The following is a 15,828-nucleotide window of genomic DNA, read 5'->3' as shown; positions in this document are numbered from 1 at the left end:
CTTCCTGTGTGTACAGATCTGATTTACAACACAACGTCTTCAGTACTGCCACCAGATCAACATGTCATGTAGCTGTCACTGTTTCCTGGGTTACAGAATGATTAATGGAATTATTCCTCCCATTTAGGTGAGTCGACAACCTCTAGGCATTTCCACATTTGATCAGATAAATGATGTTATCACAAGCAATGGATCTCCTAAACACTGCTTGCCGTTTCCTGTCTGTTCCTCAGAGGAGGAGGAAAAGGAATGCTGTCAGCTGGCTGGCTGGTGCTCCTATTGTCCCTTCTCTCTACCTACTGATCAGAGTCTTATGGTACCCCCAGCTCTTCTCCCCCAGCTGGGTAATTAAACCACATCGTCATGTGTGACAGCAGCCGGTCCTCTGTCCCACATGGGGACATTTGACGATGCCTCATATCAGCAGCCTTAAACAGCATGGCGCACAGCCAGAGGTCATGCCCTTCCTGGGCCTGGAGTGTACATGCCTGTGGCCCTCTCCAGGGTTACCTCCCCCCTTCTGACATATCCTCAGGGGCACAGGGAGAAGAGCACATAGCACAAGAGCCCTGAGGAGATATATCTAATGACTAGATCTCTAAGCTGAGCCTTAGACAGTGGGGGAGAGGCGATATAACCCTTTAAACTCATAGATGCCCATAGATCTTACTATTCTAAGCCTGGTCACACACATCCAAACTCATATAATCCAATGATCCCATTACACAGCACTTAACCATAGACATTGGCAGGATCTGGGCTAGAATTAAGACCCCTGGCTGGAGGGGGTTAATAAGTGGCGCTACCTGGGAGAGCCATATTGGAAAGCAGAGGGAGTCATCAACATCCATCTACTGGTTTCAGCTTAGCTCACTTTACTTCTTTTTTTTTGTGATGTAATTGTGCATCATTGATGTTTTATGGCAATGAGCTGTCAAGGTTGTCAAATGAACCTTAACTATTTGACACACCCTGCTGGCACTTGAGCCGGTCTGGTGACAGGGGTATTACTACATATATTTTTGCAACTTCACTACCTGACAGTGCCAAGTGGAAGCAGTGAATGGCACAAAATTATGTGGGTTTTTTTTCTTATAGGTTTTAAATATTCACAGTGACTATATAAATCACATTATTTCACATGTTCACTCATGAAATAAAGAGGTCAAAATATTGCCACAATTAATCTTTACATACAGTGCAGACAACCAAAGTGTAGCACTTTGCTTCTTCCATCCATTCTCTATGCTACAGAAAAACACAAGACTTTCCTTCTTCATTGTTTTGCTTTCTGTACCTGTTGCGCTGACCCTTAACACACAAAAGCTTGGCATGCATGCATGTTATCAGACACCTATGAATAACACCCACCAGACCTGCCAGAGTCCTGGGTTGCACTACCTCATGTCCTATATGCTAATACCTAACAATCAGTCATTTCTGTCTGTTGAGCTGTTGAACATCTGCCCCTGGTGCCTGGTGGGAGCTAGTGCAACATCCTGATACTGATGCTGCAAGATCACAATGCATTTCCCCTGCTGTGATTCCTTTCTACTGCTGGACCTGCTTAAACTGACACTGGTGCATGGCATGACCCAAGTAATGTAATGCAGTACTCAAAATCCCTAGGCAATTTTGCCCAGAGGAGAATGGATTACCTATCTGAGTGTGGTTTCTTTCAAGGTTTCTTTCTTACTCAAGAGACTATTTCTTTGACACGCTTGGCTGGCTTTTATATAGCTGTTTTATGACAATTAAAATGTGATTTAAAAATAAAGGTTATTTTTAATCAAATTACAGTGACATGGCTTGTAATGAGAAAGAAATACATTAAGGAAAGGCATCTTCTATCTTCTTTCTTCTCTCAAGTATTCCCTTAAGCAGATAATACTGGTCTCTATAAAGAGCTTCCCACTGTGGATTCCTTCAGGGCTCCAGCTGGGCAAAGATTAAAGTGACGATCATTTAAAGCTGCGTGGAGCTGCAAGTTTCTCTGATCCCTATTTCCCTAGACATTGTGCTGTGGTGTCTGTTTAATGGTTAATGTCTTTACCACCCTCCCACTGTGTTGGGCAGCCAGTCTCACAACCCTCGGCAGAGAAGCAGCCCGAGGCTTCAGTCTTCAAGCACTTCTTATAGACTGAAACCTCCTGCAAAGTGGAGAATTATTGACCTCCGTGGAGCCACAGAAAAGGCTGAAGATCCAAATGATGATGAATGACCATTAATTCAATTTTACTGGATCTCTGTGTGATTAGTTGGTCTGACAACTACAAGCATCTGGTCATTTGATACCTTTAAAAATGATTCAATTTTTTTTCTCACTTATCTCTCTTACAAGTTCATTTTTAAAAGCTCATGATTGTTTTAATGATGCTGTCCATGAAAATACAAGGGCAGTTTAACTATTCTCCTCAGGGAACAGTGTCTTGAGGTTTAGACAGCTGGGCGAAGAGACTGCCCCCTGGAGACAGATTGGAAACCCTGGTAACAAGGCCAATGCTGGGAACTTATGACAAGGTGATCAGGGAAGGGGAGACAGAGTAAGACAGAGACAGACAGATTCTCCACTGGTGAAGATAATGCTAATGAGAGCCCACACACTGAAACAAAATGGCTTAATTGTACTGAGTTCATCCCATGTTGGTGCACAATGGCTTGGGAAGGACTCCCAAATATAGATTATTGTAATCCCCAAGTAATTACTGAAGTTGCATCATCTTCTCATGGCAGAGATGTTCTTGGGGAAGGGGGCCTGCCCCTGCCCCTGCCGTTCAATTCACACACTTATTAAGGAAGTATCAATTCCTTTAGCAAGAAGAGACACAATAGCACCACAAAACCACATTCATGAGGCTTTTATTGGCCTTTATAGCGGTGACAGACATCTACAGTGTTCAAAGAAAGGCTCATTCACAGGCAGGTCAGTCCTAATGTCATCTGAAAGGGAACTGAAAATGCGCAACAACGCACATTGCCTTGAGTTTGAAATATGGGGCATAAATGTACTGTGAGTATTGTGATGTTTAAATGCTTGGTCCAAGTGACAAAAGGCACAACTCCACTACTCCTTTGAAGGCCTTTTTAACAGCTTCTGATGCCATAGACATCTCTCTCTCTCTCTCTCAGTCTCTCTCTCTCTCTCTCTCTCTTTCTCTATCCTTGGCTTTTGACAGGAAGCTCATGATTTTTAACGCCCCACTGCATGCATAATGTAGTAGGCTGCACAATCGCATACAGGATGTGAGAGCCAGTGGCTCCAGTGAGCACCTGTGTCGAACAAAGATGGCCTTTCTGCCATGGCTGCCTGCCCTGGTACCCGCTGTCACCATTTCCCTGCCTCAGCCCCAGCTGTGCTGCATTCAGTTCTCCCCTCCCATGGACTCAGCCATCCTTAGTGCTCCAAAAAGTGACACTGTCCCCTGCCATAAAAGAGCTCTTTATCTAGTTATTAATGATGGTCTGAAAGTGGCAGACAAATGTTTGAGGAAAAAAAAAGATTATTGACGTTCCAGCATGAGTGCATGGGTGTGTATAGGTAATCAGGCTATCAACATACAAAGAAAGCAAGATAAATGTACCCATCATGACAGGCGAGTCATCACGGCGTCATCTTACCTACAGCCGGAACGCTTGACAGATTATTAAGTTGTCATTTAGGGACAATGTGAGGTTGCTTTATTCCAACCCTTGTAGCTATTGTGTAAACTCATTCTTATATATCCTCTTTACTTTACAAAGCCAGAGTCTAATGCAATTCAAGGCATTGTGTTGTGTGGTGTAATTGATTACCATTTTGGAGGCTTTTGGACTTCTCTTGCTTGGTTGTTCCCTCCACTAGGATCTGACTTCAACATGTCTGGCTATGCAGTATGGACAAAGAAAATTGGTCTGAATAGACGAATTAGCAAATCACAGTCTGGGCTCTCCTTTAAGGCCAGTCTTTGTGGTTCATGATAGATCTTTAAAATATGCACCACGCAAAAGACAGACAGCACAAAAGGCACAACAACAATAACAACAACTCACGCTGTCACTCAAAGAACAGCACAGTCATTTGTATATACAAGGGATTGTGTGTATGTTAGTGTATGACGGCATGTTAGATATGTGTCTAAATGTTTATATGAAGAAATGCATGTGTTCTTGTGTGTGTGTGTGTGTGGTGGGAAGATCTGTGCCAGTGGCATTGTTGCAGCATTTAAGACAACTACAAGGCATGATTTGTGTTAATGGGGGCATGGAGGAATCTGGGTACTTTAACTGGACCAGCTGCAGAACAAAATGTCGACCCAGCTGCAGACATTAGCCCATACTCTCTCTATCTCTCTCGCTCTTTCTCACATCACATGACTCCAGGGTCGTTGGGTCCTCTGTCCCCTTGTTATGCAAACGACTCTATCTAACAGTTGAAAAAAAAGGGAACAAGTTGACGGCAGTCACAATATATAAGAGCACAGGGGCAGCTCAGAGAGGCACCTGACTATCATCACGCCTCAATTAATAAAAAAAGTTCCCATTTCAAAGTTTATACAAGTCTATACAAGAGAAAAGTAAAGTAAATGGCTGTGCATACAAGTAGACTATAATATTTACAACACTGAAAATGTGCTGCATGGGAAACATTATATAGAGTATTTTCCAATAGTTACATTTTGCAATTTACTAGCAACAAAAATGAATTAGTTAGGCTTGTTTGATTTTGGCTGTGTTTGGGGGGTTCCCCACTTATAACTACGCTTGCTAGGGACCTGTGGAAAAGATTACTTGTGACACTAAACATATGGCAGCAGTTACAGGAGAACGAGTTAGAGGAACCCAAACAAAGATTTGGTTCAGTTTTTCTGTTCTACCTTTTCTGGACTATGACGAAGCCCAGTATCGGTCTTTAAAGCTCAACGTCTCTGAAAACAAAAAGAGAGAGAGAGGAAAATCGAAGATTGTGTACTGAGTGAAATGCAGTCAATGCGTGAAAATCTGTCTCTGTGTTGTATTATTATGGTTAGTTTTCTGGCTGGTATTGGATTGCCAGCACCAACCCCACAGATCTCCTGGGTGTTTGATTTGAACATGGGGAGTCTGGAAGCTCTCAGTGTACGTATGTGTGTTCATGTTTCTAAAGCAAGAACCTGCTCTTTATTGGTTCTGCTACCGAGTTCATATTCTGCAGTCTGTTGTCATGCCATCCCATGTTTTCAGTCCACTTGGCCTTTCTCATGGCTAAGTTGAATCAGCATAATCACTCACTGGGTTACATTTCTATGGTTTCAAACTACAGGGTGTCCCAAAAGTCTCCATATACAGGGGTAATTAACACTTTTTCAAAATGTCTTCCAATACTTAGTTTATATTATATATATTTTTTGTCAGATAGCCTTTAAGAATTCCTTTGACAAAAGAAGAACGTATTGAAATCATTCTCACAGCTGGATCGGGAAGCTGTCGCAAGGTTGCGTTGGACTTTAACAGGAAACATGGCAAGCACAACACACACAACACTGTTGCCAAACTGGGAGTTGGGAGAGACGAATCTGTGTGTGTTAACAAAGAAATGGTAATCATGTAGAGGAAGTTTTGTAAATAAAGTTCCATTTTGCTAAAAAGTATTAATTTCCCCTGTGTATGGAGACTTTTGGGACACCCTGTAGAATAACAATAATGTAGAACACACAATGATTAACAGTGTGACAGTAAAAGTCAAAGATAAAATGCATACCTCTTTTATGGGTGTGTGTGCCATGACAACATACTGACAGTGTATAGTATATGACGAATTTAAGCCACACGTACAAACGTACGAAAGGTACGAAATCAGTACAAATATATAAGACCTATGTACCTTCTTCTCAACATGAGTTAAGATTAAATAATAGAGAATCTGGAATGTGTTCTTATAATTATTACCCTCTTATATGGGTTTAATCCAAACCTCAATTAGTGAAAAACATGTAGCCTATAAATAATGTCAATTTAGACCTAATGTGCTCTGGCAGTTGGAAGTTCAGAAATATAAAGCTTTAATAAATGTAAATAATGAGCCTAATATTTGAATAATTAATCAAATAAATCTGGGCTGACAGGGGTCTGTAGATTTTTTTTAGAACCACTGATCTAGCAAATACATATATATGTGTCTATTTAGGACTCACTATTAAAACATGTTATTCTTTATGAAACATGTAGAATGCAATTAGCTATTGAGTGAATTTCAGATTAAGCATATTGACTTTCTTATACCTGGTTTCATAACAGTCCACAAAAGTGCCCACTTTCTGCACAAACAGCCTATGAGATGAAAGCAAATTAGGCTCCTGTGTTTTCTCTGTCTTTCCCGGGCTGCGTCAGCTGCCAAAGCCCACACTTGCTGTCCCAGAATTCTCTCATTCACACACACACACACACACACACACACATGCACATGCACGTTTATTTTATTTGCACGGCTGTCTGAGTGCTGTCCCATGGTGGCATGGAGCTTGCACTTCCTGCGGAATGCGTAGCGAACGCCTGACAGCCGCTGGTTGATAAACAGCCACTGCAGCAGGTGGACAGATATTGGGTATGCGAATGCGTATTGGTGGTGTGTGTGGGTTCGGGGAGTTTGTGTGTGCGCACGTGATGAAGAAAAGGAGATCGTTAAGGGCAGTGATATATGTGTTTAACTGAGCGGTGGATTTAGAATTTTGCACACACACACACACACACACATTTATGCAAGCATTCGGTTGGAGATGATCTACCATAAGGTTCATAGTGTATGCGGGCCATCACCTCCTCCCTCTCGTTTTACCTCGCCATCAAACCAAATGAAATTCATCTTATTGAAAGGCTTTACGCTTACAAGCCCCACGTTATGTTTCTCAAAACACCATGTGATTGGCAACAGCAGCTGCCCTAAAAGCCAGCTAAAGGCCCCAGAGATGATTGCACACAACTGAACCATGCGCCTGGATATTTAAATGTTTCTGAACTCTGCACATTAATGCAAACATGCACCATGCTCATCAACGCACAAAAAGGCATTCTTTTACACACATGCACGCAGACTTTAAGAAACAAGAACTCAACATTATACAACCCTCAACTACTTTATAAAAAGTTTATCATACTATTCTTGTGAGGACGCGCCAATGTCATATTTATTAAAGCAAATAATTAAAGCTATGCTCAGACCTAGACCTAGCCCTAACCTTAACCTCATTAACCTTTTTTATTAACCTTATTAAGCATTTATGCAGTTGTTGTAAAAAAAATATATTATTTAATAAATAAATTAAACAGAATTTTTCTCATGGTGACCAACCAAATGTCCCCACGAGGTCAAACTGTCAGATATTCCTATCCTTATGGGGACATTAGATCCCCACTAAAATATAAAAACATGCATATATATATATATACAAATACATTGAAAATGTCTTTCTCAAATGTTCAATGAAATTGTCATTCTTTATGGGTCACCACCCTTCCAAAACTTTCGGGGCCCAAACATGGTCCAGAATGACAACGCCCCTGTGCGTAAAGCGAGCTCCATGAAGACATGGTTTGCCAAGGCTGGTGTGGAAGAACTTGGAGTCCTGACCTCAACCCCATTGAACACCTTTGAGATGAACTGAAATGCTGACTGCCCCTATCCCAAGCCCTCCATCTCCAAAACCCCCTCCCCCATCCCCCACCCGCGCATGGCCATCTTGCCCGACATACCCGCTCTCTCACTAAAGCTCTTATGGCTATCTCCACAGCCACACTCCAATGTCAAGTGGATTGACTTCCCAGAATATTGGAGTTTCTTATAGAAGCAAAGAGGGACTAAATCTGGAATGGGATGTTCAAAAAAGTCACTTATGGGTGTGACATTCAGGTAAAAAGCATAGCGTTCCTTTGTAAGGCCCTGAATGAAATGTTGTGAAGTTGACAGCGTATTCTGTGCACTTGACACCTCAAGTCCTTGCACAGCATCATTGAAATGTCAAGGTTGCAATCCCTCATGGTTGCATACCACAGTTATCATACTAATGCTGTTGGCCCTAAGTCAATATGACAGCATTGAACTAGGTATTATGTGAAGCACTTGGACCATGGTTGTGTCTGTATATTCCAGGGAGCTTCCATCCCTGTCCTCTTGCAGGATCACCTCTCCCATTGTGTTCCAGTACCTCATTTTACAAATTAAGCACTGGATATGCCTGTGTTTGAGAGCATAAGACAGAGAAAAGTCAACAACTTAGCTCACTAGATCAGTGTGTGGCCATTAAAAAATAAATTAAATTTAGATCAAGTGCTGCAGTGGCAGAGGGAGTTCAGCTGGTCATGGATTTCCTGTCATGAGGAAGGGGTTAATCAGCACCAATGTTATATAGATTTTCACCATCAGTTTAATACAATCATGTTTTAGCACTTGGTGTTACCATCAAATAAAGTTTATTTATTAAAAATAAAATAAAAATTATTATATATATATTTATATAATATATATATATATATATATATATATATATATATATATATATAAGAATACATTGACAAATTATCATGTATGGTGTAAATCCAATCCAATTTTATTTGTATAGTGCTTTTAATAATAGACATTGTCACGAAATGGGCTTTACATTGGTTTTATTGTGGGTTTGTTTCTCACAGAGGTCCAACAGTTGACTGTGCCTTTGTAATAACCATCTTGAATTGGTTTTGTTGGTGGTTGTGTATGGTTGCTAATACCTAGCCAATACCTATTTTCATTTTAGGGCATTTGTGTGTTAAAGCTGTATAATGTATGATGTCCACGTGGTGAGACAGAATCTGGTAGAGGGTGTGGCAGAGTACTAGTGGAGTCTGGTAATACTACACATAAAGCCTTCTAACATTATCCTCTGCAAGTTTTCTCAAGTCCTTCGAACAGAACCCCACATCACCCACTATGGAACTCCAGGCTAAAAAAATTCAGTTTTCTATAGCTTTGGATAGATACTACGCTGTATTGAATTCAAGCATTCACTTTATGATGAATTTAATCTTCTCTTAAAGACAAAATTAGATTAAGTCATTCAACTTGTCAGTCACCGTTAGTATTTGTTGACCTTATATAGGTTACAAGCATTAAAAGATACCTAAAAGTGTACTCAGGCCAAATCCAATCCATTTTCCAATTTGGTGATATTTATCTGCTGGCGTCAGCCAGGGATACCTAAGTCTGGTTGGGTATGAGTTGTCAAAATAAATTTCCCTGCAGCCAGCTGGTGAGGAGTGACAAGTGTGTATTTGATAAAAGCTGATTTGTTTATGGGGCGAGCACTTAAACCCGAGGACTCTTAAGTACTTGGGCTGTGGACAACACTCAGAGGCATGCTGGATATGGAATCATGTCAACAATGTTTGGTTTTGAGGACTTGTATGGACATGGACAGGCATTTCAGGATCATCTTATCTTCTTAGTCACCTCTTTGCTGTCCATTTAAACCCTTAATCATAAAAGGAAACATGGAAGTAGATATGCTTTTATATTCTCCAGCTTGTTCCAGCTTGTTTCTTTAGGAAAACCTCTTTAGACACAGGTTACAACTTTTCACTGAGGTTTTGCAAATTTAAACAATAATATTTAAAAGAAATTGAGAAGCTGTGAAAGTGCCTCATATCCTTAATCCGGCTAGAAATTTAAGAACTTTTCTATTTGAGGTTTTACAATATTTTTACAGCACTACACCAGCATGATTCTTCATATTTCATACACTTTTAAACGAATAAAAGGGAAAATATAAGAAGAACAGTAACAGCAATAAAATGTATCTTGAAATTGAATTAAACAAAATGATCTTCAAAAATTGAGCAAGTTAAGCCTTCAATCATCTATGCTGTTGGACTACACCAAGCTCTAAGGAATTTACACTGTATCGTATGACATTACAATATTCCACGAAGCACAAATAAAGTAACTCTCTAATGCTGGGAAAGGCTAGTCTGCGCCTTCAGCAGGCCCTAAAGTGTTCTTCCTTTTTCAAACCGTGCTCCCGTTCTGCCTGGCACAGAGTGCTGATGGCTGTCCAGAGAGCAGTTTTTGCGTCATGGGCCACAGCAGGGGGTCAGCTGAAGCCTTTTCCAGCATCAACCACCATGACCATGACTGCAGGCGGCCTGGGAGCAACAAAGGCCCACCCAAAGAAATACATAAGCTGTGAGGTCTGTTAAAATGACCATTCATAACATGGTTTTACAGTTTTTATAGAGACTTGGTAAGAGTTGGCCCTTGGTAAGAGCTAGAGCATGGCAGCTCAGTGCTATGTTTGAGAAATAGACGCGCGCACGCACGCACACACATGCACACACACACACGCACACACACACTATCTCACAGTCACATGCACCAAACATTACGCTCAGTTACACTTATGCAGACACCTACATATCATTATAAACTGTTTATCTTCTGAGAGACTCATGTTCATCTTGGCAGATCTGTCACCTGTCATTTAACTGGACACTCTCTCTATCTCTCTCTCTCTCTCTCTTTGTCTTAAAGTGGTGGGTAGTAGAATTGCCTCCTCGTTCATACTTGCTGATGACACATCAGCTTTACTGTCTATTGAATGCCTTTAAATGAAGCTTTTTATCTGAAAATGGCAACCATTTTGTCACTAATGCACAACTGATAATACATAATGCCACAGATGCACTGCTTACAGGATGTCTCGCTAGCCCCGTGAAGAAGGAGGAAAAAACAACTAAGCATAGTGGCGTTAAAGAAAGGTGATACAGCAGATACTGTACCCTAGAACGGTATGAAAGAGTGAAAATGAGCATTCTTGGAAAGTCAAAGGATCAGGTGTGAGGATGTTCCTCATTGGTTAAAAATAGCAGGTAAGAGTAACTTGACAGTATCTGTAAACATTATAAATATTGCCTAAAGTGCTAACTCTTAAAGTCTTTTTGTTGGAAAAAAAAAATTCAATCTAATAAGCAGTGTAGCTAGTATGTGTCATGTGCCAAGCCCATGACCTTGTCACATGATCATCAGTCACAAGACCAAGTAAACACCTACAGTATACCCGTTTGCCCCCAGGTCCATAAATAACCCGGACAAGCATGCAGCATCTGCCAAACAATTCCCTGTGAATTAGTTGTTACTATAGAAATGGCTACGTATTAGAAAAAGCGCTTTAAGCACAATTCTTGTGATTTGAATTACTGGCACTATTATCAGAACCCTGCTGTTATCGAAAATTAAACAATGTCTTCTGACCAATCAGATTTGAGAATTCAGCAGCACTGTGCTATGAAACATATAATTACAGATTCTAGAAAATGTTATTAGACTGATTCTGGTGTTATAACAGAATCATATGCCACAAGGGTAACCCTTAAGTTTAAGGGTGACCTGATTTTAATTTTTGTTTTTTTAAATTCCAAATAAGCTCGAATCATTTCCAAGAGCAGCTTTGAAACTGAAGAAATAACACTAGGAGTCCAACTGTATATACTGCCTCGGCCATAATATAGTCTGGCATCTTTTTTCTTGTATTATCTTTTGTTTTCTCCTGACAAAAGTCACTGGCATTTTATGTGTTTAGTTATAATTCTCCAAGCAATCCTAGTTTTGTAGCTGGATAAATCTAGATTGAGGATGTCACCTTACTGACTCTTACCTCATAGCCTTTTACTGATGTCATTCCTGATGAGGTCACCTGATTGAGAAAGCTCAGACGTTTGTCAGATGGTTTTAAAGTTCAGGACTTGATGGGAGGGGTTTGGGTTCGGGCTCAAAGCTAGCACATCAAGACTGATGGTAATAATTAGACTTCATGATGGAATGATGAAGTGAGAGTGCCGATCACTGTTTTGAAGGGGCTCGAGCTAGAGTTTAATTTTGCTTTGTCACGTATTGTGAGGTTGAACTTTAGATTTGTGAAGTTTAACTTGCAATGACTCTGCCTGTTACCTCCCACTCCTTGGCTGCAATGTACTAGCCTGAGTGCTCTCTCACACACAAACACACATGTATGAACACCCCCAAGACCTGTGGAAATGGAGCATGAATGACATCACGGCCCTGTCTGATGCCTTGACTTTACAAATAAAATCCATCTGATGGATTCACTACTTATTGTTTTCATATTTCATGTTGTTTATCAGAATGCACTATGTCCACTTGATATATAGTGACTGATTTGATCCACATGTTTATTGGCACATCTGCCTTTGCTACACTTGTTGGGTGCTTCAGTTCCATTAATGTGCCCATATACAGAGCTCATCATTTTCTCTCTCTCTCTCTCTCTCTCTCTCTCTCTCTCTCTCTCTCTCTAAACTACCTAAAATTTGACCTAGAGAGGGAGACGTAGCAGAGACTTTAGAAAAGGCACTCCTTTGGTTTTTCCATGCAGACCTGATGGATAGAAGGAGGATGAATATAACAGTCTCGAGAATGATTTTGAAATATATTACATAGATGAAATATGGACACTTGAGAATGTTTCACTTTTTTGGAGGTTCGGATTATGTGCGTGTGAGAGAGAGGAGAAAATGTGCTCTTAACAAATGAGCTGCCACAGTGCTATTTCAAGCCTACAATAACGTGATCTGGATGGTGGAGCTTGTATAAGTGGATTGTGTCAGTGACGTCTGCCTGCATAGTGTCAGAAATAGCCAGAAAACACCTCAGCCACTGAGTAAGCCCAAACAGATTACACCGGGAGCTGGCAACAACTTTGTCACCTCGCTGGTGCTGATTCATTTTAAAGTCTGAGATGGATAGCACACAGTCTGTTTACGTCTTCCAGTCACGCTGTACATTTCACTAAACAACTGGAGCCATACAAATACCTGCAGTATTTCTATTATGGAAAAAATGGACCCTGTTGTTTTTTTGTTGTTTGCTTTCTGTGCAAACAGATATAATGACGCTAGAGTGTAATTGCTGTGAAATGTGCGTCATTGAGTCCACAGTTTCTTGAAAATAAGGAAATGTGAAAAGTTATAATTGCTTTTAGGGGGAAAAAAAACATTGCCCTAAAGGCCTTGAATGCTAATCGCACGGTCAGTTTTGTTTATCGTACTATGGAGATGAATTCTGTGCAAATGAAACTCTGGCAAATAGCTCTGCTTTTTATTGGCCTTTAAAGTTCATTAAATCTGGACATATACAGATGTCGACGTTCCTCCTGTACAGGGCAAGCACAGACATGAAGTGTAAATAAACGGAAATTAACTAAAAGTTGAGGCAGTTGGCTCTAAAGTTAGCCTACACAATTTTCAAACATGCCAAGTTCAGAATGGATCCCATGCAGGTGATCAGTCATAATTCACTGCTCTTTGACAGCTCATATACAGTTACAGGGGCTTGACTTGAGGAATTAAGACAAATTGGGCAAAAATTGCAAAAGGTAAACATCGAAGGGTCTTTGCGAGATGTTTTTATTTTGGAACCTGTGGCTCACCCTATAGGCTGAGCTCTATTTTCTGCAAACGGAGGGTTTCAGAATGGCTCCTATTTGCACTGGCACCTGAAAGGAAGGAAGCTTTAGCAATGAAACAGTAGCCAGGCCGGTGCCTCATACATTAACTCACCCCTGCCTGTTTCAGCCCATTTGACATAAAGTATTAAGCATCTTGCAAAAAAAATATGGCTGGAGAGTTCCTGGTGTCATCATGGGACGTGTTCTCTTTTAATGTCTTTTCAAGCTTCACTTGAAATATAGAACTAGATATATATAGAATTATATTGCTTTCAGTGTGCTATCTCATGAGGCAGGGAAACCACCATGAAACATTTGAAATGAACTCTAGTAAACGGCTTAAAAAAACACATTCAGTCCTGAATAATTTGCATGACTGTGGAAAAAAAATCAGATAAAGCCTTTGGACAGAGAGCGTCAGATTGTATGCCACTTGAAATGCATTTAAAGTCCATTTAAATAGCCTATTCTAGTGAAAACCTTTCTAATTGGCTGCTCAGCAGAGTAGCCTGGATGATTTTATGAAGACCAGAAATGGTTTGTTTAGAGCAGCTGAATCCAAGCGTACAAGGCAGCCTGGTGAAATTGCAGGCACTCTGTAAGTCGATACGGCTACAGAGCCCTGTTCACAGGCCTGGAGTTTACACAGAATAAATACAAATAATGAAAAAGTAAATAGCAGAGCTGGTCCTTATGTCACCATGCATTTATCTTGTACACCAGAGAGCAACTCTTGAAAATGTAACCTGTCTATCTGTGGCCCCGTTTGCCTGTAGTAATGGCACACGTTTGAACAAAAGGGGGAAAAGATTTAACAGAAATGAATAATGTTTAAAAATCAGGGCCAAAAATAGCTTTCTAATGTCCATAGAACATTTACTTTTCCTGTAAAAAGCGTATCTTATTCTCCAATAGTGTAATGTTATTACAGAGCTACCACACATGTAAACTCTATTCCAAATCTCATATGACCTCTTTTTTAGGTTACAGACCAAAATATATATTTACTTACATATTTCAATAGAAATTTTAACTGTATTCTTTGTAGTGTTGGTTTACAGGGCAAAAAAAACAAACCTACAACACCTTAAAGTGGGCGGAAATTACACAGCATTCTTGTTTCAGAGAGCTATATATACACCATGTAAAAAAAAAATGTACAAAATGTTCAAGATTACAAACCTTTCATTTATAACGTAAATAATCTAACTTTTATAATCTAAAACCTTTAAATAGTTTTAGACCTGCACCATATTGGCAATTTCAACACGTTGGTTATATCAACCATTCTCATCAAGAGATTCACAAATCTGCTACTTTGTACTAATAAAATAATAATAATAATAAAATGAATGAAACAAAACATTCAGGTTCACAACCATAAACATACATATTGTTTGAATTATTTCCTAGAGTAATCAATCATCCTGTAGACTTTATAAATATTATTAAAACTCCTACCTGATAGACGCTAGAAGAAGCATTATTGTTAATTAGAACATGGTTGGTGCATTTATTTTTCAGCAACACGCCCAACAAAATTTCTGAAGGAGTTTTATTTAAATTAGTAGAAATGTTTAAATAAATATCAACAGCAGTTACAGTCTCCAGCTGCACATCTTATAATTAAAAAGAAACTTAATATATTATCTGAAATGATCATAAATCTGGCTGGTTATTTGAATTTGAATTTTGTTCAGTTTTTAATCTGTTATATTATTTAATTATTATATAATATGATTTCATTATTTAATATTATAATATGCTATAATGTCCTATAAAGTGATTCAGATGGTGCAGACCAGTGAATTTGTGGTTTTGTATTTATATTGCATTTTGTGTTTAAGCATTTCTTTTTCAAGTCATGGATCTTGGATTATAAAATATCACAGACATTGAGCATAAAAGCTATTTGACTGTAATAAATGGTAGACTCTGTGAAGGACTGGTGTCCCATCTAAAAACCAAGCTAATGCGTGGTGTTAAGTAATGATGGGAGTCAGAGCAGACAGTAAAAGCCAGGAAACTACATAAAACCCACCAATAATGAAATAAATGAAGAAAAAAAAATTTTAAAAAGAATTTAAAGACTGTTTATGGTCTATAACAACCCACAAACCAGGAGACAAAGCCTTATCTTGCCAAAAGAGTTGCAACTTTTTTTTATTTCAAAAGAGATTATAGTGAGAGAAGCAAATGCCATTATAATGAACCAAAATACACCACGGACTCATTTATTATCTGAGTGTCCTGCATTCTCCTATAAAAACATTCATCCTGCGCCTGAACAGCACTGATCTGGTCACGGTGAAATAAAGGAAACAAATGTGTCAGTCATCCCGCTCATGAAATGTAGCAGCAACTTAAGGAACATGGTACTTTT

This window comes from Pangasianodon hypophthalmus, chromosome 13, assembly GCF_027358585.1.
Source record: "Pangasianodon hypophthalmus isolate fPanHyp1 chromosome 13, fPanHyp1.pri, whole genome shotgun sequence".
Lineage (NCBI taxonomy): Eukaryota > Metazoa > Chordata > Actinopteri > Siluriformes > Pangasiidae > Pangasianodon > Pangasianodon hypophthalmus.
Note: the sequence above shows the minus strand (reverse complement) of the source record.